Genomic DNA, 26,066 nt, shown 5'->3' with positions numbered 1-26,066 from the left:
TCCCCGGACCTCTCCGAGCAGCAGTGCACAGGGAGGCGCAGATTCGCTCGACATGTAGTCGTGGAGATCTGCAGCCTCTTTCATGCCGAGCTGCTCCTGGCTGGCCCCAGCACCAACTGCTTACCTGTCGCTGGCAAAGTCACCACTGCCCTCCACACCTTCTCCTCCGCATCCTTCCAGGGTGCAGCCGGCTACACCGCCGATGTCTCTCAGTCGTCTGCGCGGACGAGCCCTGCAAATACACCTGCACCTACTCTGCAGTAACACGATGGGTGGCATCAGTGGTGGGTCCTCATAGTGATACCCAGGAGCGGGCATTATTGGACACAACGGACAGGATTCGCGGAGACATGGCAGTGGTGGTGTCAATCTAATGTGTGCTGTTTGTTGCTCTGAAATTCAATATGGGTAACACCCATGACAAACCCTCAGACACCCTTGTGCACCCCCTTCATGCTGACGAGACGTTTGCCTTACGCTGCCTACTGCACATATGTGATGCATGCCCTGTGGCTGCAGCACAGGTGGTGGCAGGTTGAGTGAGGCTGGCCGTGAGGGAGATGCACGAGAGGGTGAGTATTGGATGGAGCAATGAGATTGTATGAGGAGTGGGTTGCGTGTTAGTGGCAGGGTGAGTACTGGCGAGGTGAGTAGGTGGAGGTAAGATGAGGATGGGGTGTGAGTGGGTATGAAGGGTGATGTGACAGAATAGTGTTGGCGGTGCCGAAGGAGATGTGGGGTGGGGGCAGTGTTGTGGCAGACGGAGTGTAGGGGAAAGACTTTGTGTTCTCACTGCGGCTGACCTACTGCGGTCATTGCAGCGCCTCCTGCACTGTATGCAGGTGGGCGATATGTTGGTGGCGCAGGTGACCCCCTCTGCCACCTCGAGCCAGGCCTTCTTGGTGGCAGAGGCAGGCCGCTTCCTCCCGCCCGCCGGGGGGAAGATCTGTGTCCTCCCCCTCCTCCTCACAATATAGTGGGATATTTTGGGAAATGAAAAACGGTTCAAGAAGAAATTACGTAAAATAAATAAATTTTTGGATATTGGACCGGACTGTAAATATTGTATCGGACAGTAACGTTCCTCCAGGGCTCATGATAGGTAATATAATGGGTTATGTAAAATTGGATGAGAGGAAGTGATTGAGAATTAAAGTAAAGAAACAGAGAAATTACACTAAATGGGAATTTCTCTAAAGTCATTGAATTGGGCATGATTTTAAAAAAAATCAATCTGGCATAAATATACAATCTAGTGAAAGTCAGGAAAGTGTAGTTGAGAATAGTAAATTGATAGCTTTCTCGTGGAGATATTTGTGTCCTTGCCTATAATGAACAATGAGAAAGCTACACTCACTAGTCTGGCCACTACCCTGACATCGGGACCATGTAGAGGGAGATAAGCACTCTAGACACCCCTGATCTTTTTGATAAGATAACCTGAAAACCTAAGAATGGCTACAGTGGACATAAAAGATACAAATGTATGTGGCCATCATCTGAAACGGAGACCAGGATGAAGAACATGATTACAAAGGCCTATGGCCTGGTGAGCTATTGCAACTACTCTTTAAACAAACCAGTTGCTTTTACAGGACTGAATCCTACTGGACATATGATGTGTGCCATGGGTAAAACGTTCGGAAATACCATGGGGAAGAAGAGACTGGCCAGCAGAAAGTTAAGATCCAAGAACACTACCTATGATATGCTGCTAGTATGCGGAAATACATGAAGAAGATACACTGAAGAATGAGTCTCAGACAGGCTCAGTTACTTGACAACAGCACAACATGAAATGGTTAATGTGGTCCAGGTGAGTGAGAAATCCTTTTAAACAAGGCACTGACACATGGTCCATAGAGAAACCGACTAATTAATGAAACAGTCAGGAAACACTAGTACCAATCAGAAGGACTGAAATTAAAGTAAAGAGGGACATAGTAATTTGGATTTCCAAAATTCAGGGTTAGGTTCCCATCAGTTAACAATGAAATTGAGAGAAACAATATTTAGAAGACATCCACATGATGGATACAAAATTATGAGGGGCCCAGATAAAGTAGACAGGAAGTACCTGTTTCCCCTAGCAGAGGGTTCAAGAACTAGAGGACATAGATTTAAGCTGATTGGCTGGAACAAAATTAAAGGGATGTGTTACTAGACATGCTGTCACTGTATGTCCACATAGTGTTGGACACAGCCTAGAAGCACAGTGTGGGTTTAACAATACTGGTACCAATCAGGATATTAACTGTACCATGGAGGCCCTAGAGGCGGATCTAAAACCCACTCAAGTGGCATATGCCGGAGAGGGCGAATACTGTGTTACAACTAATTTGAAAACATTTAAATATGCCAATCTAACTTGTGATATTTTAAGTCCAGAATTCTACTCCATTCCTGAAGTCCTGGTTTGGATTGGACCCGAGGAACTGGTAGAGATACACCGGGCATAACCTCACCACCTTACAAGTTTCTGAGGATGTCAAAAAGGACTTAAAAGAATATCAGGACACATTTGGGTATCTGACACCCCTGTTGCCTAAATACTTGAAAGCATTGCGAATGGAGATACGCCTCTCCCAGAAGGTTTATTATAACCTACAACAGGACAATAAAAACATTAAGCATGACATTGACCAAATTAAAGTCACCACTTAGTGAGATGACCTCTGGAATTTGGGACTGAATATACAGATCCATCCTTGGATTAGATGAATTTCATATGTATTAGTTGTAGTGCAGTTTGTTGTAATGTGCTTCTTGATTTTCATTGCATGTAATAAATGTAAGCAGAGGATGAAGGGTTTGGCAAAGATAGTAAAACAGAGCCTGGGTGAGAATGTCCCCATTGTCTCTGTGGTTTCAACTAAGAAAACATCTTAATGGTACGGGGAGTAGCACCCGCTGGGGTAAGGTGCATGTAAAAGGGAAGACAATCATAGTTTGATAGGATTATCAGATGCTCTGCCTCTCTTCCACCCGGACTGGTGGCCAACACGAAGGGAACCTGGTTAAGATGAGGTACAGCATCTAACGGGATATTGTAGGGAAAATTTGGATTAAGGGATATAAAGGGGAGGGCCCCAATTCACAGGTATAAAATGGTCTGAAAGGTACCATTCAGTCTAGTTAGGCTGGAAACAAAATATAAAGCACCATGGGATATTTGACTATGTTAGCCCTTTTCAAACTAACATGAATAGGTTTAGCTGACCAAGGACATTCGCAGCTTACTTGAGAAATGTTTAGAAGGAGTCTGTTCCTGAGAAGAGATAAGAGTACAAAGGCGTATTGATGAAACATCTCTGTGTTCTATTGGGACTTCGCTAGTTCAAGGGCTAGTCATATTTGTTGTTATAATTCTTATAGGTTATTGCTTACTTAAATGTTGCTGCGCTGCAGAACCAGTGAGCACCGTAATAATTGGTTATCATGGCATGATAAAAGGAGGGAATGTGGAAAACCATAAAGACCACATTAATGTAGAAATAAGTGAACAGTTACTTGACCATAAAAAGAGAACAGCATGATGGGTATTTGACCAATGTTAACTCCTTGACTCCCATACATAGGGTAGTTACAATTTCACACACACTCACAGAAAGACACAATTGTCCTTAGTACGTTGATAATTAAGTTGGCTGTCCAGATGCTTGGTACTGTCTGGCCTCCCCCCCTCCCCCATACAGATAAGGGTATTGCTGGCTTATAATATAATGAGAATACAGTTCTTGAGAGGCCATGTAGCCTTGATTCTGACTTCAGCCCTGTGATTAACCAGCTTTGGAATTAGGGAGGGAGTCACGCTGAAGGAACATTCTGTGGGATAGAGATAAGGATACAGCCTTTAGTCATTTTCTGTAACTTAGCCCGCGCTTTGTAACTAAGGCAGGATTGTGAAATGTATGTATACGTGTCCCACTTGTGATTGGCTCTTGGGAACTGTCAGTTAAGCTAATGCTCTCGCTGTAATGGTATAACTGTGCAACGCACTGAATGTTAGATTGCTTGTTCTGTTGAACTTGACAGACTCTGGTGGGAGTCACTGTCAAGGCAATAAGACCAAGTCCTGCGCACAGAATAAAGCTTCTGTTTAACTCTGAAGGTGTATTCGACTCAGTGATTGCTGAACCAGACTGAGGGTAAAAAGAATCCAGTTTATCAGATTGAAAGGGTTTTACTTACCTGGGTTATTAAGATTACTCTCTGTTAGATGTCAATTTCGCTCAGTGGTAGCACTCTTGTCTCCACTGCAGGACCTGAGTACATAATCCGTGCTGACAATTCTCTGCAGTGCTGAGGGAGTGCTGCATTGTTGAAGGTGCTGTTTTTTTGCACGAGACATTGAACTGAGGCCATGTTTCGTTGGCTGCAAAAGATCCCATTGTACTATTCGAAGAAGAGAGGGGAGTTCTATTGGTGTCCTGGCCAACATTCATCCCTGAACTGACATCACCAGAATGGATTAACTGAGTATTTCTCTTATTTGTTGTTTGTGGAACCTTGCTGTGTGCTAATTGGGTGCTGCATTTGCCTACATAACAGCGACTACACTTCAAAAATAATTCAATAATCATGACGTGCTTTGGGATATTCTGAGTTTGTGAAAGGGCTACATAATTGCAAGTTTTTCATTTCTTTGCATATCTGAATTACACAAGGTCAATTATCGCCTTGTGTAAACATTAAGGATGACCTGATGCAATAATTCTCTCTCCCCTTAGAGTTGAGTTGCAATTATTTATAAGAATGTGTTCCCACAACTCTTGTACTGATTTCAAGTGTTTCCTGCTCCACTCCCTTAATAACATCGGAAAAATTACAAGTAAATTTATCTGGAACAATAAATCAGATTAAATGTCAGTATTACACTCTTGAATTTTATATGTTTTTTTATTTAATTGTTCATGGGATGTGAGCGTCGGTGGCGAGGCCGGCATTTATTGCCCATCCCTAATTGTCCTTGAGAAGGTGGTGGTGAGCCGCCTTCTTGAACCACTGCAGTCCGTGTGGTGACGGTTCTCCCACAGTGCTGTTAGGAAGGGAGTTCCAGGATTTTGACCCAGCGACGATGAAGGAACGGCGATATATTTCCAAGTCGGGATGGTGTGTGACTTGGAGGGGAACGTGCAGGTGGTGTTGTTCCCATGTGCCTGCTGCTCTTCTCCTTCTAGGTGGTAGAGGTCACGGGTTTGGGAGGTGCTGTCGAAGAAGCCTTGGCGAGTTGCTGCAGTGCATCCTGTGGATGGTACACACAGCAGCCACAGTGCGCCGGTGGTGAAGGGAGTGAATGTTTATGGTGGTGGATGGGGTGCCAATCAAACGAGCTGCTTTGTCCTGGATGGTGTTGAGCTTCTTGAGTGTTGTTGGAGCTGCACTCATCCAGCCAAGTGGAGAGTATTCCATCACACTCCTGACTTGTGCATTGTAGATGGTGGAAAGGCTTTGGGGAGTCAGGAGGTGAGTCACTCGCCGCAGAACACCCAGCCTCTGACCTGCTCTTGTAGCCAGAGTATTTATATGGCTGGTCCAGTTAAGTTTCTGGTCAATGGTGACCCCCAGGATGTTGATGGTGGGGGATTCGGCGATGGTAATGCCGTTGAATGTCAAGGGGATGTGGTTCGACTCTCTCTTGTTGGAGATGGTCATTGCCTGGCACTTGTCTGGCGCGAATGTTACTTGCCACTTATGAGCCCAAGCCTGGATGTTGTCCAGGTCTTGCTGCATGCGGGCTCAGACTGCTTCATTATTTGAGGGTTTGCAAATGGAACTGAACACTGTGCAATCATCAGCGAACATCCCCATTTCTGACCTTATGATGGAGGGAAGGTCATTGATGAAGCAGCTGAAGATGGTTGGGCCTAGGACACTGCCCTGAGGAACTCCTGCAGCAATGGGGATGACCTCCAACAACCACTACCATCTTCCTTTGTGCTCGGTATGACTCCAGCTAGGTATGTATATCTTGTATGTATGGCACTGTGGGAGTACATTTTTTGGCACTGCAGTTGGATTTGTATGGTACAGGTGACTTTCAATCTAAGTCTTTTATGTGAGTTAATCACTTAAGAACAGATTTCTCTAAGATTAAAAACTTGAAGATTTAAGTTCTGTAAACAGCGTGTATTTAACTATTCTCGTATCCATAATTGCTGACCACGATTGGGGTAATTACCACATTACTTAAGTAAAATTAGACTTAGAGTGCTGGTCTTCTTTGTAAGATCTCCAATGCAAATATTAAAGAATCCAATTGAACTAAGTAGGTAATTATTTAATTCCCAACATTTTCTCAATAGTTCCTGGTAGTAAGCAGCCTATTCTTGCCTACAGCAGCACCTGGACAAAATCAAGACTTGAGTTGAAAAGTGGCAGGTTACATTCATAAGTACAAAGCAATGGCCATCTCCAACAAGGAAAAAGCCCAGCCATCTTTCCCCATCCCTGGCCTTCAATGGCACCACCATTGCTGAACCCCCCACCATCAATATCTTGGGGTCACCATTGACCACATACTTAGTCAGACTAGCCACTTCGATACTATGGCTGTAAAAACAGGACAGAGGCTGGGTGACAAATGGCTCACCTCCTAGCACCTCAAAGTCTCTTTGCCATTTACAAGTCTCAAGTCAGGAGTGTGATGGAATAATTAGCATATGCGTGAATGGATGCAATGCAACATTCAGGAAGGTTGACACCATCCACGACAGAATAGTCTATTTGATTGCCACACCTGCCATTAGACTTAATATCCACATCCTCCACCATCGATGCACTGTGACTGAAACATGTACGATATACAGGATACATTGCAAGAACTCACCAAACTCACTTCAGCAGCACCTCCCAGCTCTGTGACCCGTGCCACTGAAAAGGACATGAACAGCAACTTCATGGGAACGTCATCACCTGCAGATTTGCCCTCCTAGTCACACACCATCCTGATTTGGACATGTATCCCTTTCCTTCATTGTTACGAACATACGAATTAAGAGCAGGAGTAGGCCATTCGGCCCCTCGAGCCTGTTCTGCCATTAGATAAGATCATGGCTGATCTGATTGTGACCTCAACCCTACTTTCCCGCCTACCTACTATAACCTTTGACTCCCTTGTTAATCAGGAATCTATCTAACTCAGCCTTAAAAATATTCAATGACCCTACCTCCACTTCACTCTGGAGAAGGGAGTTCCACAGACTCAGGATCCTCTGAGAGAAAAAATTTCTCCTCCTCTCTGTCTTAAATGGGAGACCCCTTATTTTTAAACTGTGTCCCCTAGTTCTAGTCTCTCCCACAAGGGGAAACATCCTCTCAGCATCTATCCCTTCTAGTCCCCTCAGGATCATATATATTTCAATAAGATCACCTCTCATTCTTCTAAATTCCAATGTATACAGGCCCAACTTATCCAACCTTTCCTCATAAGATAACACCCTCATCCCAGGAATCAGTCGAGCAAACCTTCTCTGAAGCAACCGCCTCTAAAGCAATTATGTCCTTTTTTGAATAAGGAGACCAAAACTGCACACAGTATTCTAGATGTAGTCTCACCAATGCCCTGTACAACTGTAGCAAAACATCTCTACTTTTATATTCCATTCCCCTTGCAATAAATAACAACATTCCATTTGCCTTCCTAATCAGTGTCCCTGGCGACCATGTGTGTAGGAAGTGAGTGCAGCTGCAGCAACTGGCTAACCGTATTTCGGAGCTGGAGCTGGAGCTGCGGGTGGATTCACTGTGGAGCATCCGCGATGCTGAGACTATCATGGATAGCACGTTCAGTGAGCTGGTCACACCGCAGGTAAAGATTACGCAGGCAGAAAGGAAATGGGTGACCGCAGAGTAAAATGACTAGGCAGGTAGAGCAGGAGTCCCCTGGGGCCATCTCCCTCTCAAACAGATATACCGCTTTGGATACTGTTGGGGGAGATGGCTTATCAGGGGAAAGCAGCAAGAGCCAAGTTTGGGGCACCACCGGTGGCTCTGCTGCACAGGAGGGGAGGAATAAGGGACAGGGCTATAGTGATAGGGGATTCAATTGCAAGGGGAACAGATAGGCATTTCTGCGGCCTCAAAAGTGACTCCAGGATGGTATGTTGCCTCCCTGGTGCTCGGGTCAAGGATGTCGTGGAGCGGCTGCAGGGCATTCTGGAGGGGGAGGGTGAACAGCCAGTAGTCATGGTCCATATCTGTACCAACGACATAGGTTTAAAAAAAGGGATGAGGTCCTGCAAGGTGAATTTAAGGAGTTAGGAGATAAATTAAAAAGCAGGACCTCACAGGTAGTGATCTCAGGATTACTATCAGTGCTAGTGAGTATAGGAACAGGAGAATAGACCAGATGAATGCGTGGCTGCAGGGATGGTGTAGGAGGGAGGGATTTAGATTCCTGGGACATTGGGACTGGTTCTGGGGAAGGTGGGACCTGTACAAGCGGGACGGGTTAGACCTGAGCAGGACCAGGACCAATGTCCTCGCGGGGGTGTTTGCTAGTGCTGTTGGGTTTAAACTAGAATGGCAGGGGGATGGGAACCTGAGCAGGGAGACAGGCGAGGGGGAAACAAGGATAGAAACAAAAGACAGAAAGGGAAGAAGCAATGGTGGAAGGCAGAGAAAACAAGGGCGAAAAACAAATAGGGCCATAGTGCATAATAAAACTAAGATGACTAGCAATCTTAAAAAGACAAGTCTAAAGGCATTGTGTCTTAATGCGCGGAGCATTCGCAACAAGCTAGATGAATTAACAGCGCAGATAGATATTAACGGGTATGATATAGTTGCGATTATGGAGACATGGCTGCAGGGTGACCAAGGATGGGAACTGAACATCCAGGAGTATTCAATATTTAGGAAGGACAGGCGAAAAGGGAAAGGAGATGGGGTAGTGCTGTTAGTAAAGGAGGAAATCAATGCAATAGTGAGGAAGGATATTGGCTTGGAAAATCACGATGTGGAATCTGTATGGGTGGAGCTAAGAAACACCAAGGGGCAGAAAACGTTGGTGGGGGTTGTCTATAGGCCCCCAAACAGTAGTGGAGATGTAGGGGAGGGCATTAAACAGGAAATTAGAGACGCATGCAAGAAGGGTACAACTATAATAATGGGTGACTTTAATTTACATATAGATTGATCAAACCAAATTAGCAATGATACTGTGGGGGAGGAATTCCTGGAGTGTGTACATGATGGGTTTCTAGACCAATACGTTGAGGAACCAACTAGAGAACAGGCGATCCTAGACTGGGTATTGTGCAATGAGAAAGGATTAATTAACAATCTTGTTGTACGGGGTCCCTTAGGGAAGAGCAACCATAACATGACAGAATTCTTCTTTAAGATGGAGAGTGAAGTAGTTGAATCCGAAACTAGGGTCTTGAATCTAAATAAAGGAAATTACGAAAGTATGAGGTGCGAGTTGGCTATGATAGATTGGGGAACTTTACTAAAAGGGATGACGGTGGATAGGCAATGGCTAATATTTAAAGAACGTGTGCAGGAATTACAACAATTATTCATTCCTGTCTGGCACAAAAATAAAACAGGAAAGATGGCTCAACCGTGGCTTACAAAAGAAATTAGGGATAGTATTCGATCCAAAGAGGAGGCATATAAAATTGCCAGAAAAAGCGGCAAGCCTGAGTATTGGGAGCAGATTAGAATTCAGCAAAGGAGGACAAAGAGATTGATTAAGAGGGGAAAAAGAGTATGAGAGTAAACTAGCTGGGAACATAAAAACTGACTGTAAAAGCTTCTATAAATATGTCAAGAGAAGAAGATTAGTGAAGACAAATGTAGATCCCTTACAGTCAGAAATGGAGGAAATTATAATGGGGAACAAAGAAATGGCAGAACAATTAAACACATTGGTTCTGTCTTCAAAAGGAGGACACAAATAACCTCCCGGAAATGTTAGGGAACCAAGGGTCTAGTGAGAGGGAGGAACTGAAGGAAATCAGTATTAGTAAAAAAATAGTGCTAGGGAAATTAATGGGGCTAAAGGCTGACAAATCCCCAGGGCCTGATAATCTACATCCCAGAGTACTAAAGGAAGTGGCCCTGGAAATAGTGGATGCATTGGTGGTCATCTTCCAAAATTCTATAGACTCCGGAACAGTTCCTACAGTTTGGAGGGTGGCAAATGTAACCCCACTATTTAAAAAAGGAGGGAGAGAAAAAACAGGGAATTACAGACCAGTTAGCCTAACATCAGTAGTGGGGAAAACAGAACACTTGGAAGGCATTAACGGGATTGGACAAAATCAGCATGGGTTTATGAAAGGGAAATCATGCTCAACAAATCTACTGGAGTTTTTTGAGGATGTAACTAGTAGAATAGAAAGGGGAGAACCAGTGGATGTGGTGTATTTGGATTTTCAGAAGGCTTTTGATAAGGTCCCACACAAGAGGTTAGTGTGCAAAATTAAAGCACATGGGATTGGGGGGAATATACTGGCATGGATTGAGAACTGGTTGACAGACAGGAAACAGAGTAGGAATAAACAGGTCTTTTTCCGGGTGGCAGGCAGTGACTAGTGGGGTACCACAGGGATCAGTGCTTGGGCCCCAGCTATTCACAATATATATCAATGATTTGGGTGAGGGAACGGAATATAATATTTCCAAGTTTGCAGACGACACAAAGCTGGGGTGGAATGTGAGCTGTGAGGAGGATGCAAAGAGGCTCCAATGTGATTTAGACAAGTTGGGTGAGTGGGCAAGAACATGGCAGATGCAGTCTAACGTGGATAAATGTGAGTTTATCCACTTTGTTTGTAAAAACAGAAAGACAGATTATTATCTGAATGGTGATAGCTTGGGAAAAGGGGAGGTGCAACGAGACCTGGGTGTCCTCGTACACCAGTCGCTGAAAGCGAGCATTCAGGTGCAGCAAGGAGTTCGGAAAGCGAATGGTATGTTGGCCTTCATTGCAAGAGGATTTGAGTACAGGAGCAGGGATGTCTTACTGCAGTTATACAGGGGTGAGATCACATCTGGAGTATTGTGTGCAGTTTTGGTCTCCTTATCTGAGGAAGGATGTCCTTGCCATGGAGGGAGTGCAACGAAGGTTTACCAGACTGATTCCTGGGATGGCAGGACTGATGTATGAGGAGAGATTAGGTCGACTAGGCCTATATTCACTCGAGTTTAGAAGAATGAGAGGTGGTCTCATCGAAACATATAAAATTCTAATAGGACTAGACAGACTAGATGCAGGGAGGATGTTCCCGATGGCTGGGGAGTCCAGAACCAGGGGTCACAGTCTCAGGATATGGGGTATGCCATTTAGAACCGAGATGAGGAGAAATTTCTTCACTCAGAGGGTGGTGAACCTGTGGAATTCTCTACCACAGAAGGCAGTGGAAGTCAAGTCATTAGATGTATTCAAGAAGGAGATAGATATATTTCTTAATGCTAAAGGGATCAAGGGATATGGGGAAAAAGCGGGAACAGGGTACTGAGTTAGATGATTAGCCGTGATCATTTTGAATGGCGGAGCAGGCCCGAAGGGCCGAATGGCCTACTCTTGCTCCTATTTTCTATGTTTCTATGTTTCTATCACTTGCTGTACCTGCATATTAACATTTTGTGATTCGTGTACTGGGACACGCAGATCCCTCTGTACCTTAGAGTTCTGCAATCTCTCTCCATTTAAATAATATACTGCTTTGCTATTCCTCCTACCAAAGTGGACAAGTTTACATTTTCCCACATTATACTCCATCAGCCAAGTTTTTGCTTACTCACTAGTCCTATCTATATCCCTTTGCAGACTCCTTGGGCTCGATTTTAGGGTCGGGTTACCTGCGAGTTTCCAGCGGGGGGGCCCCGAAAATCCCGATCTCCGGTCACGTGACCGGATCGCGACGAAATCCCGGCCACTTCCGGGTACCACGCTGACGTGCGGGGCTGCGCGCGCAAGCCCCGCTGGTGGGAATCCCGCAGGCAATTAAAGCCAGCGGGGTTCCACTTGAGAGCACTTAACTTGCTCGTTGTGGTCAGTTAATGAGCTGAAGCAGCTGTCAAAAGAGGAAGTGTGGGATTTTAGGTTCAAGGCAGTCAGTTTCCCACACTGGGGGAAACAGTACCTTTCAAACCGGGCGTGTTGCAGCCAGCAGCCTGTGGCAGGTGCCAAGGTGCGCTCCACGGGGGAGAGCCCTCACCCACGCAGGAGGCCACCGCGTCACATAGGGCAACCCCTGCCCTCCACCACCCCCCGCCAAGCCAGAGGACAGACCGACACGAAACCGCAGCCCCAGTCCGAGGACCCACCCACCTACCCTGCACAACCCCTCAGACCAACACCTGCCAGATGGGTGGTGCATTGACACCGTCGGAGGACGAACAGGATGACCAGCCTCAGCAGCCTCGCAGTCCACGCCGTCCGCCTCGGAGAGGTGGGGCCCCCCAACACGGTGCTGCGGCACACCCACCTGCACAGCAGGAGGGAGGGCAACCGCAGAGAGAGATGCGTCGCAGGAGGCACTACCCTCCGCACAGGGTGTACAGAGCGAGGCTCAGCTTCATGGACCTCTCCGAGGAGCAGTGCATACGGAGGCTCAGAGTCAATCGCCAGGTAGTCGCCGACATCTGCAGCCTCCTTAACGACGAGCTGCTCCCTGATGGACCAAGCAGCATCTTCTTACCTGTCGCCGTCAAAGTCACCACTGCCCTCAACTTCTTCGCATCCGGTTCCTTCCAGGGTGCCACCGGGGACATCACCGGGGTCTGTCAGTCCTCTGCACACAAGTGCATAAGGCAGGTCACCGATGGGTTGTTCCGCAGGGCCTCCCACTACATCAACTTCGCCATGGACGAGCGCAGCCAGATGGAGAGGGCGGTTGGATTCCATGCCATGGCCGGCTTCCCACGGGTGCAGGGTGTAATCGACTGCACCCACATCGCAATACGGGCACCTCCGCATGAGCCAGGGCTGTTCATCAACAGGAAGGGGTATCACTCCATGAACGCCCAGCTCATCTGTGACCACCGCCAGAGATTCCTACACGTGTGCGCCAGATACCCCGGCAGCTGCCACGATGCCTTTGTCCTCAGGGAGTCCGCCGTCCCGCCCATCCTGCAGGCACCCAACGCCGGCAACGGCTGGCTCCTCGGCGACAAGGGGTATCCCCTACACACGTGGCTCATGACACCTCTGAGGAACCCCATCACCGAGCCGGAGCGTCGGTACAATGACAGCCACATTGCTACCAGGTCTACAATTGAGCAGACCATAGGGCTTCTCAAGATGCGCTTCAGGTGCCTTGATCGTTCTAGGGGAGCGCTCCAATACACACCATTCAGAGTGGGACGAATCATAGTTGTCTGCTGTGCCCTGCACAACATGGCCCAACAGAGAGGGGTGCCGCTGGAGGAGGCCCCATCCACACCCGCCACCCACATTGAGGAAGGCGAGGGCGAGGAGGAGGAGGAGGAGGAGGAGGCGGAGGAGGAGGACGCGCCAGAGGATGTTGGACGACCCATGCGCCGAGCCGCGACTCACCGGGATGGTCGCCGGGCCAGGGAGGCACTCATACGTCAACGGTTCTCCTAGAGTCAGACACTGCGAGGCGCTCGCATCTCCTCACCTGCACATGCGAGCGGCCATACCAGCCCCCTCCACTGAAGAGTGCTGCCAGTAATCCTGCACCCACAGCAGTGTGCCCAATGGGTGGCAGCAGGTGTTCGCCGTCATGACGGCCTCCACGGAACGCAACTACTGCACAAGCCGCGGAAGAATGGACGAGAGGTGGCAGGAGTGGTGAGAATAGACTATTTAATATCTGGAATGTGACATTATATAAGAAAAAAAGTACAAAATAATAAACACCCTGGTGTATTCCCTTTGTGATTATAAGGCCTTTGCAATTCTTCTCCGGGAACCCCTACGTGGTGCTACCCCTGTGGCTCCAGCAGAGGTAGTGGCAGGTTGCTCGTCTTCTTGCCTTGACCGGGTAGATGCTTTTGGCGGACGGCCCCTGGGTTTCGGTGCCCGTGACGGCACCTCCACAGACTGCTCCTCCTGCACCGGGGCAGGGGCAGACTCGGCCACCTGGAGAGGAGGCACCATTGCGGGTACTGGTTGAGAGGTGGGCGACGGGTGGGACGTGGGGACGCCTTGAGAGGCGTCCCCGCTTCCATGTCCCCGGTCACCATCATCCCTCTCTTGGCCTCGGCCCACATCACCCCTTCCACCCTGCTGGACGGCAGTTTGGATGGCATGTGTGAGGCCTTGCAAGGCCACCCCTAGTTTATCCCTCAGCCTGTTGGTGGCGTCGGAATGTTGCTCACCCTGAATCCCTACAGACGTTGTCAGGGCCTGCATGGACTCGATCTGGAGCTGTGCGTGACGCTCGAGGGAGGCCAGCCTGTCCTCCACCGCAGACAGTCCCGCACCTACCAGCGACACTGTGTCGCCGGTACCCTCCTGTGCCTGCGCCACCAATGCCCACATGCAGGAGTTGGACTCCTCCATCGCCTGCGCTATTGTGGACAATGCGCGCGGCACCTCTGCCAGTACCTCAGCAATTAGCTGGTGGCCCTCGACGACTCTCCTTTTCACTGGTGGCCCCCTGGGTTCAGCATCTGGGTCCGGCTGAGCAGAGCCTGGAGATGAGTGCTCCCTCCGTCGCGGACCCTCCGCGGCTGCCCCTGCCACCAGGGTCTGCTCATGCTCACTCGTGCGCGGTGACTCACCAAGTGCTACCCCAACTAGTTGGCGAGGGGGACCCACCGAGGTGCGTGTCTCTGCGCTGGTGGATGGTTGGCTCTGATGTGACGATGCACCCTCAGAGACCGCCATGTCCTCTGAGGAATCGCCCTCCACGCTCGCTTGACCCAAAGACGGACCTGCAAGAGAACAGAGGGCACTTTGAGGCATGTGGACCAACTTGACAGTGCGCCTGATGGCAGGTGATGAGACGGTAACTCGCGATCATGGGTGTTGAGTGTCAGCTTTCCCTTACCGGCCGTTTCGGCAGCGACACACTCGCCATCGGCCACCGACAGGCAATGTCGCGTGCGGGCGAGGTCGAGCGCCTCCACCTCTGCGTCGGTGAGCTCCACCACTTGCGGCGGCCCACCTCCGGTGCGTGCCCTTTCGCGATTGTTCTTGCTCCTCTTCTCCAGTGAAGGCAAAACACAGATGTGTGAGTGGGTGCGTCTTGCATCGTGAGACGCATCGAGCATCGGTGTGGTTGGGTTGAGCGTGGCGCGGAACGGATGGGAGGAAGCGTGGGCCACGTGCCCATCCCATTGCATGGGGATTGGGGTGTGTGGTAGTGTTCGGGTGGGGTCAGGGACGGTGGGTACTTGCGTGCACGGCGAGGATGGTGAATGAGTGGCTGTGAGGATTGCTGATGGAGCGCAGTGGTGGCTGTGTAGGAGGGGGTTGTGATCTGCTTGGCGTGATGGTGGGGACGGGATGTGGGAGGGTGCGTTGGTGTACTCACCTTGCCAGACCTAGTCAGGTCATTGAAGCGCTTGCGGCACTGCTCCCAAGTCCTTGGGGTGTTGCCCCTGCTGCTCACCTCCGCCGCCACCTCTGCCCATGCCTTCCTGGTTGCGGCGGCAGGGAACTTGCGCCCATCTTCTGGGAAGAGTGTTTCCCTCCTCCTCCTCACGCCCTCCAGCATCAGCTGCAGTGCCAGATCTGAAAAACGGGGCGCAGCCTTTCCCCTTTGCTGAGCCATCGTCTCAAACCGCTTGCTTGTAGCAGGAGGGGCTTTGGGAGACTGCCCCTTTAACTGGAGCTCCTACATCGCGTCGACGGTACTGCGCATGCGCAGCCGGCCGGCACGCAGCTGGGGAGCGCAGAACCCGGAAGCAGGGCTTAATCGGTCCAATTATCCCGCGATCGCGTGGGGGACGCACACGATTAGCCGTCCGCGTTTTCCACGCTCCCGGAGGACCACCCGCTGGGAACCCGCAGGCCTGCTAAATTCGAGCCCCTTATGTCCTCTTCACAACTTACTTTCCTACCTACCTTTGTGTCATCAGCAAATTTAGCAACCATACATTCGGTCCCTTCATCCAAGTCATTGATATCGATTGTAAATAGTTGAGGCCCAAGCACTGATCCCTGTGGCACTCCACTCGTTACATCTTGCCAACCTGAAAATGACCCATTTATGCTTACTCTCTGTTTTGTAGGGGGTGGTGGTGTGTGTCAGCTTCACCTCTGACTTCTGAGCGGTTCGAATCGCTCCCACTCCCTTGGGGTTCTGGACCTTGGACTTATTTGGGGGTTGTGACAAAAAGTGCAGCAGACAACTGGTTTTGGTGCTATAAAAACTGGGTTTATTGAAGTCACAAATGTACTTCTAACATTAGGATTACACTGAGATTGTGCAGATCGACAAAAGTACACTTAGTTAAGAATGGGGAACACACGGCGTAACGAGGGAAAATCACGCTACTAATCCCCTTACCCTTGTCCCACCCCCAAAACCTAACTAAATTGAACTAGGAGAGGTCAGGGATCATGCTCACCAACCAGGGGTTCCTTGACAGTTCGAAATCCAGCCAGGTAAGCCGGTTGCAGTTTTGGGGTACACTCTTTGTGTCCTTTGGGGCCTGCCGTCCCCACGTGGTCCTGGTCTGTGGAATCTGCGAAGGTTCTTCAGTTGGGTGGAGTCCGCTGATGCGGTATGGCACGGTTGTGAGTGGTCGATCTTTGTGGAGGGCTGCGGTTGCGGCCTTGTTGTCTTTGGTTGAGCCTGCCACACCGTGCCCCTCGCCGTGATGTTGCCTGCGGGCCTGCGAATCTCCGGATCTCCTTCCTCCGCTTAGCTCAGCTACCTCTCCCTGCTTAAACTCTGCTTCCACTCTGCTTAAACTGCTTCAAACCTGCTTAAAAACCCTGCTTACATCCTGCCCCCTTCGTAACTGGTGGCCCAGTTATACTGTTTTTCGAATTTCTAATCTGAGCGCCAAATCAAGGTAAGTTCTTTGTCTGATTTAGGTGGGCTTCTTCAGGTGATTATAGTTTTTCGCCTTAACTGGTTTTGGGGCGTTTGTCTCATTGTTTTTAATGGGCTTGCATAATGTTTATCATTGCCTTCCTGCCCCCGTAACTAGTCTTGAACTGAAAGCCATTGTACATGAGAAGTCTTGATGGGCTTGCATAATTTCTCCATTGTTGCCTTCCTAGTAGTGATTATTTATGCAAGGTTTTGATGGGCTTTAGTTTCATGTAAGATGAAGTCTTTCTCTGGGTTGATTGTTTAAAAGGGAAGAATGCGTATTCTGTCTCCTCTCGTCATCTAGTTTCAGGCAACAATCCACACTGCACCCAACAAGCCCGGGAATGTCAAGTCCCAGGCCCTCATGGGCCTAACCTCCTGTCTGCAGGGTTCCACATTTAACCCAGCAGTTGGGTCCTCTGCCATAAAAGTCCAAAAGTCATATCCTTGTTGATGATATGAAAAATGTTGGAATTTTGAGAACCCTTCAGTCCTCCCTGTGATACTTAATCCTTGCTTCACGTATCAGTTTCCTGTTAACTAACCAATCCTTTATCCATGCTAATATGTTACCCTCTACACCATGAGCTCTTATTTTGTATAGTAGCCTTTGATATGGTACCTTGGAAATCCAAGTACACCACATCCACAGGATCCCCTTTATCCATATTGCTTGTTACTTCCTCAAACAATTCTAATAAATTAGTCAAACATGATTTCCCTTTCACAAAGCCGTGTTGACTCTGCCTGATTGCATTGTTATTTTTCCAGTGTCCTCTAAATTGATCACTTTACTACAGGTCCAACACGGGAGATGTCTTGAAACCCAAGGCAATAAATTATTGACAATTGAAGGGAACAAGTTGCAGTAATGAGATGGAAATATATATTTACCCAGACTCGTCACAGGAAAGATCACTAATATCAAGTGGGTCTGTTGCATATTAGAGCTTGGGTCATGCCGAGCAGCAAATATCATGCCAAGCAAATCTGAGAGAATGCACTAGGCAGTTTGGACCATTAGTTAGCTTGTTCTGCAACACTCCTCTTGCCTTAAATTAATACCACAATCACTAACTTTGCTCCATTCATTGATTTCTCACTAAGCGTTTGCTGTTCTTAGTGGTTTAAATGCAACTGGATTCTTTAATTCACATGTGCATGCGACACCAGGATTCACACTTGGCGTTATTTTCTGTTTTAATTTCAGATGTGCTGGAGATCAGGAGAGGCAATATAAACTAAATGGTGCAATTTTAAAGGGGGTGCAGGAATCTGGCCGTGCAGGAACCTGGCAGTTCACATACACTAATCTTTGAAGGTGGCAGGACAAGTTGTTAAAAAAAAATGGGATTCTTGGCTTTATTAATAGAGGCATAGAGTACAAAAGCAAAGAAGTTATGGTAATCCTTTATAAATCACTGGTTAGGCTTCTACTGGAGTATTATGTCCAATTCCGGGCCCACACTTTAGGAAGGACATCAAGGCCTTGGGGAGGGTGGAGAGGAGATTTACTAGAATGGTACCAGGGATGAAGAACTTCAATTACGTCGAGAGACTAGAGCAGAGGTCAAACCTCTGTGGATGTGCAGACAGTGGACCACGAGGAAGCAGAGGCCGATGACGGCCAGAGGTGGAAGCAAGTGGGGATCAGCGCCCAGTATTAAATAAATAAAATTAAGGGCACACCAGAAGCTCTGCTGGGAGAACGGCAAAAGGGAGCAGCAGCTTTTTGCGGAAGGCGGAAGAGGTGGACCTCAGAAGCGGGAGCTGTACGAGTCACAACAGTTGGAGTGTATGGCTGGATCGATAGGTGTGGTGGCAAAAATACGAACAGGCACTTGGCAAATACTCTTTTTCAGATGAGCTGCAGTAAGAGTGTGAAGGTTACGGGACAAAATTAGGTGGTAATTCAATCAGGTTGCTGCATTCTATTGGGTCAGTACAGTGAGGCCGTCTTGTAGTGTTAGTTGATCCTTACTGTACTTAATGAGTCATGTAATATTATACTCACGGTGGCACCTATGGACGCACTACCATTAGAATTTTGAGACATGGGTGTTTGTAGTGCGCACCACCGGATGTGGGAGCAGAGCCGAGCAGGTCTCTACTTCCAACAGTCCAACAATGTTACCTTAATGCTGATTTAAGACTGAGAGCTTTGGACAAAAGATTTGTGTTAAATGTGGAAGGACTGCATAACCTATAAAGATCAACACTTTTTGGAAAGATTTTTCTTCACTGCAATCTATTATATATTAAAAACGGATTTGCTACAGAACAGCAGCAAGTGGCAACTGAACCCCATCCACGCCTCCTTTCAGTCAACCTTGTTTGGTTGATCTGGACATGTGTACAGGTTGCCCGTGCATTGATACGAGGTGCTTCTGAGGTAGAAGTAGACGTCCATGATTATTAGCTGGAGAGCTTTTTCCAAGATTTGGATTTTTGTAAACCGATCCAAATACCGATGTAGGGTAGACAACCTGCTTTCCTATTTAATCCAATGCCCGTGTCTGCTTTTGGAATTTCTTCAACTGGGAAGAAGAATGAACCTACCTTCTGACAAAGTTACACTTCTGGCCAAGTATCACGCAGCATTGTACTGGAGATGTGGTGAAATCTGTGGCATAGTTCAGTGTGCTTCTTTTCAGGTGAAATTTATTGTTAAGTTGACCAGATACCCCAGCTTAGCATAATAATTTACTCTAATTTAATATCCTGATTTTATTTTATGTCATTAGTTTATCTATTTTTAAATAATAAAAATTAATTTGCAATTTGCATGTTGACATCTTTCTCAGAAGGTGAACTTGCTCTGGCAATTTTCTGGAAAAGTGAGAGCAGCAACACCAAGGAGATTGGGACTCGGGGAGCTGTCATTGCCTCAGAGGCACCGCTGCATATGTTAATATCAGCAGATTTTAAATTCCCACTCTTCCTGGAGAGTCGAAATTTGAAACTGCTGATCTAACAGCATTATCTGTTCTTGTTTCAGATTTCCAGCATCTGCAGTATTTTGTGTTTCTTTAATCGTGATTTTAAATTCTACTGTGGTCAGTTGTGAAAATGAATTCAATAAATCTAACACCAAAAATAACCATGAAAGCTGCTGGATTGTCATAAAATTCCAACTGGGTAACTAATATGCCTCAGCAAAGGGAACCTGCCACTATTACCTGTTCTGGCCCACAAGTGACTCCAGTCCCACACTAGGTAGTTGTCTTTAATGCCTTCTGAGGTGACCTAGCAAACCACTTCGTTGTGCAAATAATTATTTCAAGATGTTGGCCTACCACTACCTCCTCGGGGCAACAAAGGATGGGCAACACAGTTGCTAAGAGAGAAATTGAATGGATTAGTAGGTGCTTTGTTGGAACAATATATATTTTTTATTATTCATACTGGGGATATGGGCATCGCTAGCAAGGTCAACATTTATTGCCCTCTCCTAGTTGCCCATGAGAAGGTGGTGGTGAGCCTAGTTCTTGAACTGCTGCAGTCCGTGTGGTGAAGGTACTCCCACAATGCTGTTAGGTAAGGAGTCAGTTATGACGGTAGTAACCTGTTACTGCTCCCTTTAAATTAATGCCGATTGGGAAATCAAGGGCCACGTCTGTTTGCCTTCTGGTTGGCATTCACTGAGGCTGCATTTATGATATTATGATCTAATCTTAGAAAAAATATGAAGAGAATTTGTGCTACTTGCCACGTATTGTTGCTTTGATCAATATTGACTGACAAACTTATCTTCAGAGAATTTGTTTTAATATTAATTCTTGGAATATGGGTGTCGCTGGCAAAGCCGACATTTATTGACCATCCCTAATTGCCTTTGAGAAAGTGGTGGTGAGCCGCCTTCTTGACCTGTTGCAGTATGCGTGGTGAAGAGGCTCCCACAATGCTGTTAGGTAGAGAGTTCCAGGATTCCAGGATTTTGACCCAGTGACAATGTAGGAACAGCGATATATGTCCAAGTGGGAATGGAGTGTGACTTAGAGGGGATTTTGGAGGTGATGGTGTTCCCATGCACCTACTGCCCTTGTCTTTCTAGGTCACGGGTTTGGGAGGTGCTGCCAGAGAAGCCTTGGCCACTGGTTGCAGTGCATTTCGTAAATAGTGCACACTGCAGCCATGGTACGCCAGTGGCGGAGGGAGTGGATATTTAAGCTGGTGTATGGGGTGCCAATTAAGCGGACTGCTTTGTCCTGGATGGTGTCGAGCTCCTTGACGGTTTAAAACAAATGGAACATTTATGTTCTTGAGTTCTTCCTGTGTTTTCTAAAGGTTGTTCAGACTGAAAGATTCTGGGAGGCTGACTTGCATATTTTTAAGAGGAACATTTTGCATGAGGAAAACTTGTAAGAGAGGCTAGAAGAGCAGCTGACTTTTCAAATGACTTGCAATTCTGGCCTCTTATGCATTCCTGATTTTCTTTGCTCCACGAGTGCCTTCAGCTGCCTGGACCCTAAGCTCTGGAATTTTCCCTCCCATACCTCTCCACCTCTCTGTCCTCCCTTAAGACTCTCCTTAAAACCTACATCTTTGACCAAGCTTTTGGTCACCTGTCCTAATATTTCCTTATGTGTCAAATTTTGTTTGATAATTGCACCCGTGAAGCACCTTGGAATGCTTTACTACATTAAAGGCACTATGTGAATGCAAGATGTTGTTTTTGAATGGTCTTGTAATATGTATTGTAAATTAGTCCTTGCGCTGGTCATATTTGCTTAATACCTTTGTTGCTGTAAACAACTTTGATTCCTTGTTTTACTCTGTATAAAGCTGGTTTACCACATGATATTTTGTTTCACCTGAGAGACTGATGACATAGTGAGAATCCTACGTAAATTGCAATGTGCAAGTTATCAGAATCAAAGTTAACTGTTAGACTTGCTGCCTCCTCTTCATATTTTAGCTTCATTACTGAATTGGAGAGAGAAATTTGTTTAAAATGTAGTAATTAGAATGATACTGGCATGTTTTTCACAAGAAAATATATCAAGGATTATCTTTCAGTCCCAGAGCAGAAATTATAGGACAGTGATGGGCCCTGCAGTATGTATTAAGTTCTTGAGAAAACCTCTTGAAGTAACTTCATGGATCTATTACACATTATACCATATGTGATTGGGTAATTTCTGTGAAATATCTTTCATATTTCATGAAGCTGGCATCACCTCACCTAATTGTTTATTAATTACTCTTCCCCTTGAAATTTCATTTTGAGAATATACTCAATGGATGAACATTTTAAACTCCTTGATAGAAAGGTTGTAGTCATAGGGGATTCACTAATTAGGGGGATAGATAGCATCCTCTGCAATCGCGACTGAGTCCAGGAGGGTGTGTTACCTACCTAGTACAAGGGTAAAGGATATCTCTGAGCAACTGGAGAGGAACTTGTAAAGGGAAGGGAAGATCCAGTTGTTGTGGTCCATGTTGGGACCAATGACATAATGAAGAAAAGGGATGAGGTCCTGCTAACACAATATCAGAAGTTAGGAACTCAATTAAAAAAAAAGGACCTCATGGGCGGTAGTCTCAGGATCCCTACCCGAGCCAAATGCTAATTGGCAAAGGGATAGACAGATCAGGAAGATGAATGCGTGGCTGACTGGTGTGGGAAGGAGGGGTTCTATTTCATGGGACACTGCCGCCAGTACAGGGACAGGAGGAGCTGTAAGGCTTGGACGGGCTCCACCTGAACCGGAATGGGACCAGTGTCCTGGCGGAAAGGATAAATAAGGACTTTAAACTCGTAAGACGGGGGTGGGATCGGGTGAAAAGAACATATGTCAGAAGATAAAAGAAATAGGAGATGAGAGCAAAGGTCAGACCAAGGTAAGGAATCAGGGAATAAATACAGTTATAGAATGCAAGTACAAAATGGTTGTTAAAAATAAAGCTAAGGGAACAATGACTACAATTGTACAGGACTCCTTCCTTACCCAGTATGTGAGAAAGCTAACAAGAGAGGAATCACTGCTGGATCTAGTAATGGGAAATGAACCAGAGCAGATAAGAGAAGTAAGTGTAGGGGAACATCTAGGCAATAGCAATCATAACACAATAAGGTTTAAAATAACGATTGAGAAGATTGTTAATGAATGGCAAAGACCAAAGTAATAATTGGAAAAAAGCTATTTTTGAGGAGATGAAAATGGAACTCGGCAAAGTAAACTGGACATTTTTTTGACAGACAAAGATAGAACAGCAGTGGGACATATTTAAAACGATGATCACTAGAGTTCAGGAGAAATATATTCCTCTAAAAAACAAGAACAAACTAGCTAACAATGAAACGTCATGGATGAATAAAGAAATAAGGGTAAAATTGAATCTAAGGGAAAAGGCATGCAATAAGTACATAGACAATAAAGGAGAGAATGACAAAAGGGAATACAAAGAGGTTAGGAAAGAAGTCAAAAAACAATTAGGAAAGCAAAGAGGAACTACGAAATTAAATTATCAAGGAGTGTGAAAAGAAATGGAAAAGTATTCAATAGACACATCAATAATAAAAGAAAAATCAGGATAGAGATAGGGGCCACTAAGGGATGCACAAGATAAACTCACAGGTAATGACAGCAAAATGGCAGAAATATTGAATAATTACTTTGCCTCAGTATTTACCAGGGAGTCTATCAAGGTGGGCATGACATTAAAAAAAGAGATCAAAAAAGATACAAAAACATTTAAGATGGAAAGGAGGAAGATAGTTGATAAACTAATCAAACTTAGAGAGGATAAAACCCCTAGTCACATCTGTGAATATTAAAAGAAGTTAGTGAGGAGATAGCAGAGGCACTATTACTCTAAGTACATAGACAATAAAGGAGAGGAAAGCAAAAGTGAATACGAAGAGGCTAGGAAAAATTCAAAATAACAATTAGGAAATCAAAGAAGAACTGCAAAATTAAATTACCAGTTAGCTTAACGTCGGTGATAGGAAAGAGGATGAAATCTTTACACAAAGATGTAATAGAAAAACATCTAGAGAATAAAAATATAATAAAGAATAGTCAGCTGAGATTTCAGAAGGGAAAGTCATGCTTGACCAACCTTATTGAATTCTTTGAAGGAGTAACAGAAAGGGTAGACAAGGGTAATGCAATAGATGTAATATATTTGGATTTTCAAAAGGCCTTCAATGAAGTACCGCATTTAGACTCACAACTAAGGTCGGAGCAAGTGGACAGGTTGCAGAATGGATAGCAAGTTGGCTACAAAACAGAAAACAGAGAATAAAGGTTAGGGGTAGCTACTCAGACTGGCAAAAGGTGGGAAGTGGTGTTCCACAGGGATCGGTGCTGGGCCCACTGTTGTTCACAATTTACATTAACAATTTGGAGTCGGAAGTACAATTTCAAAATTTGCGAACGACACCAAATTGGGGGGTATAGTTAATACAAGGGAGGAATGCATCAAAATGTAAAAGGACATTAATAAACTTGCAGAATTGGTGTGTAAATGTTAAATTAATTTCAATACAGATAAGTGTGAGGTGGTACATTTTGGTAGTAAGAATAAGATGACCACATACTGCTTGGATAATGTGTCTAAATGGGATAGAGGAGTAAAGGGATCTCAGGGTACAGATACACAAATCACTAAAAGTAATGATGCTGGTTAATAAGGCCATAAAAAAGGCAAACCAAGCACTGTGGTTAATTTCTGGAGGGATCGAATTGAAGTTATGTTAAACTTGTATAGAACCTTGGTTAGACCACACTTGGAGTACTGTGCACAATTCTGGTTTACATATTATAGAAAGAATCTAGAGGCATTGGAGAGGGTGCAAAAAAGATTCACAAGGATGATACCAGAACTGAGAAGGTGTACTTATCAGGAAAAGCTGAACAGGCTGGGGCTCTTTTCTGTAGAAAAGAGAAGACTTAGGTGTGACCTGATAGAGGTCTTTAAGATGATGAAAGGGTTTGATAGGGTAGACGTAGAGAAAATATTTCCGCTTGTGGGGGAGTCTAAAACTAGTGGTCCTAAATAGAAAATAGTCGCTAATAAATCCATTTGGGAATTCAGGAGAAACATCTTTTCCCAAAGTGTGGTAAGAATCTGGAACTTGTTACCACAAGGAGCAATTGAGGCAAATAGCATAGATGCATTTAAGGGGAAAGCTAGAGAAGCACATGAGGGAGGAAGGAATAGAAAGGTATGCTGATAGGGTTAGATGAAATAGGGCGGGGGGAAGCTCATGTGGAGCATAAATGCCGCACAGACCAGTTGGGCCGAATTGCCTGTTTTTGTGCTGCAGTTTCAATGTAACTTGTTGTAATTAATGAGACGAATGAGTAGTTATGTGTTATTTTGGTGATATTGGCTGAGAGAGGAATATTAGGCAGGACACCGGGAGGGAACTCACTGCTCTTTACATAGTGCCATGGGATCTCTAATGTCCAAATGAAAAGACAGATGCGACCTCATATTTACGTCTCAGTCAAAGGACAGCAATTCTGACAGTACAGCACTCCCTCAGTACCACACTGGAGTGCAGCCTAGTTTATGTGCTCAAATCTTGGTCCTTTCAAGGTGGAAAAGCCCAAGTTTCTCCAGTTTTTCTTCCTACCTCAGTTCCTTGATGTTAACAGTCTTCTCTCCACCACCTCCAGGGTTTGTGTCTCACCAACCAGAACTGGATACAGTGCTCAAGGTGTGGGTCTGACCAGAGCATTACAAAGTTTAAACATTACTTCTTTTTGACTTGTACCCTATTGTTTTTGGTATTGTTGATCATTGGTCCAGACATGTTAAGTATCATTCAACTTAAACCCTCAGATTTCTTTCAATTGATCCAAAGCTATTTCACAATCTTTCAGGGTGCACTTGTATGACCCATGTTTTATTCCTAAGTAGCATTTTCACTTGTCCATATTAAATTCCATCTGTAGTTGTCTAACTCACTTTGTACTTTCTGGGCTATCTCCTCAAGTTCAGCTGAACTCCTAGTTTAGTATGACTAGTTTGCATTGAGCTTCTGAATCCACTCAAGGTCCCAACACTGATTACTAGGACACCATTCAGCACTTTCCCGCATGTCAGAAACAACTACAGTCTATCAAAGGTTAAATTAAAGAA

At 46.0% G+C, this 26,066-nt stretch overlaps 1 long non-coding RNA gene across 1 annotated transcript; it reads left to right on the top strand.

Moving 5' to 3' along the window:
* Window positions 1-233: 233 nt before the first annotated feature.
* On the top strand, window positions 234-4,110 carry LOC137332542 (uncharacterized). The gene is made up of 2 exons (XR_010965694.1): window positions 234-1,816; window positions 2,389-4,110. It is a non-coding gene; the product is annotated as an uncharacterized lncRNA (long non-coding RNA).
* Window positions 4,111-26,066: the final 21,956 nt, after the last annotated feature.

The sequence above is a fragment of the Heptranchias perlo genome, chromosome 14 (genome assembly GCF_035084215.1).
Source record: "Heptranchias perlo isolate sHepPer1 chromosome 14, sHepPer1.hap1, whole genome shotgun sequence".
Taxonomy (NCBI): Eukaryota; Metazoa; Chordata; class Chondrichthyes; order Hexanchiformes; family Hexanchidae; genus Heptranchias; species Heptranchias perlo.
This window is presented reverse-complemented; position numbering and strand designations above follow the sequence as displayed.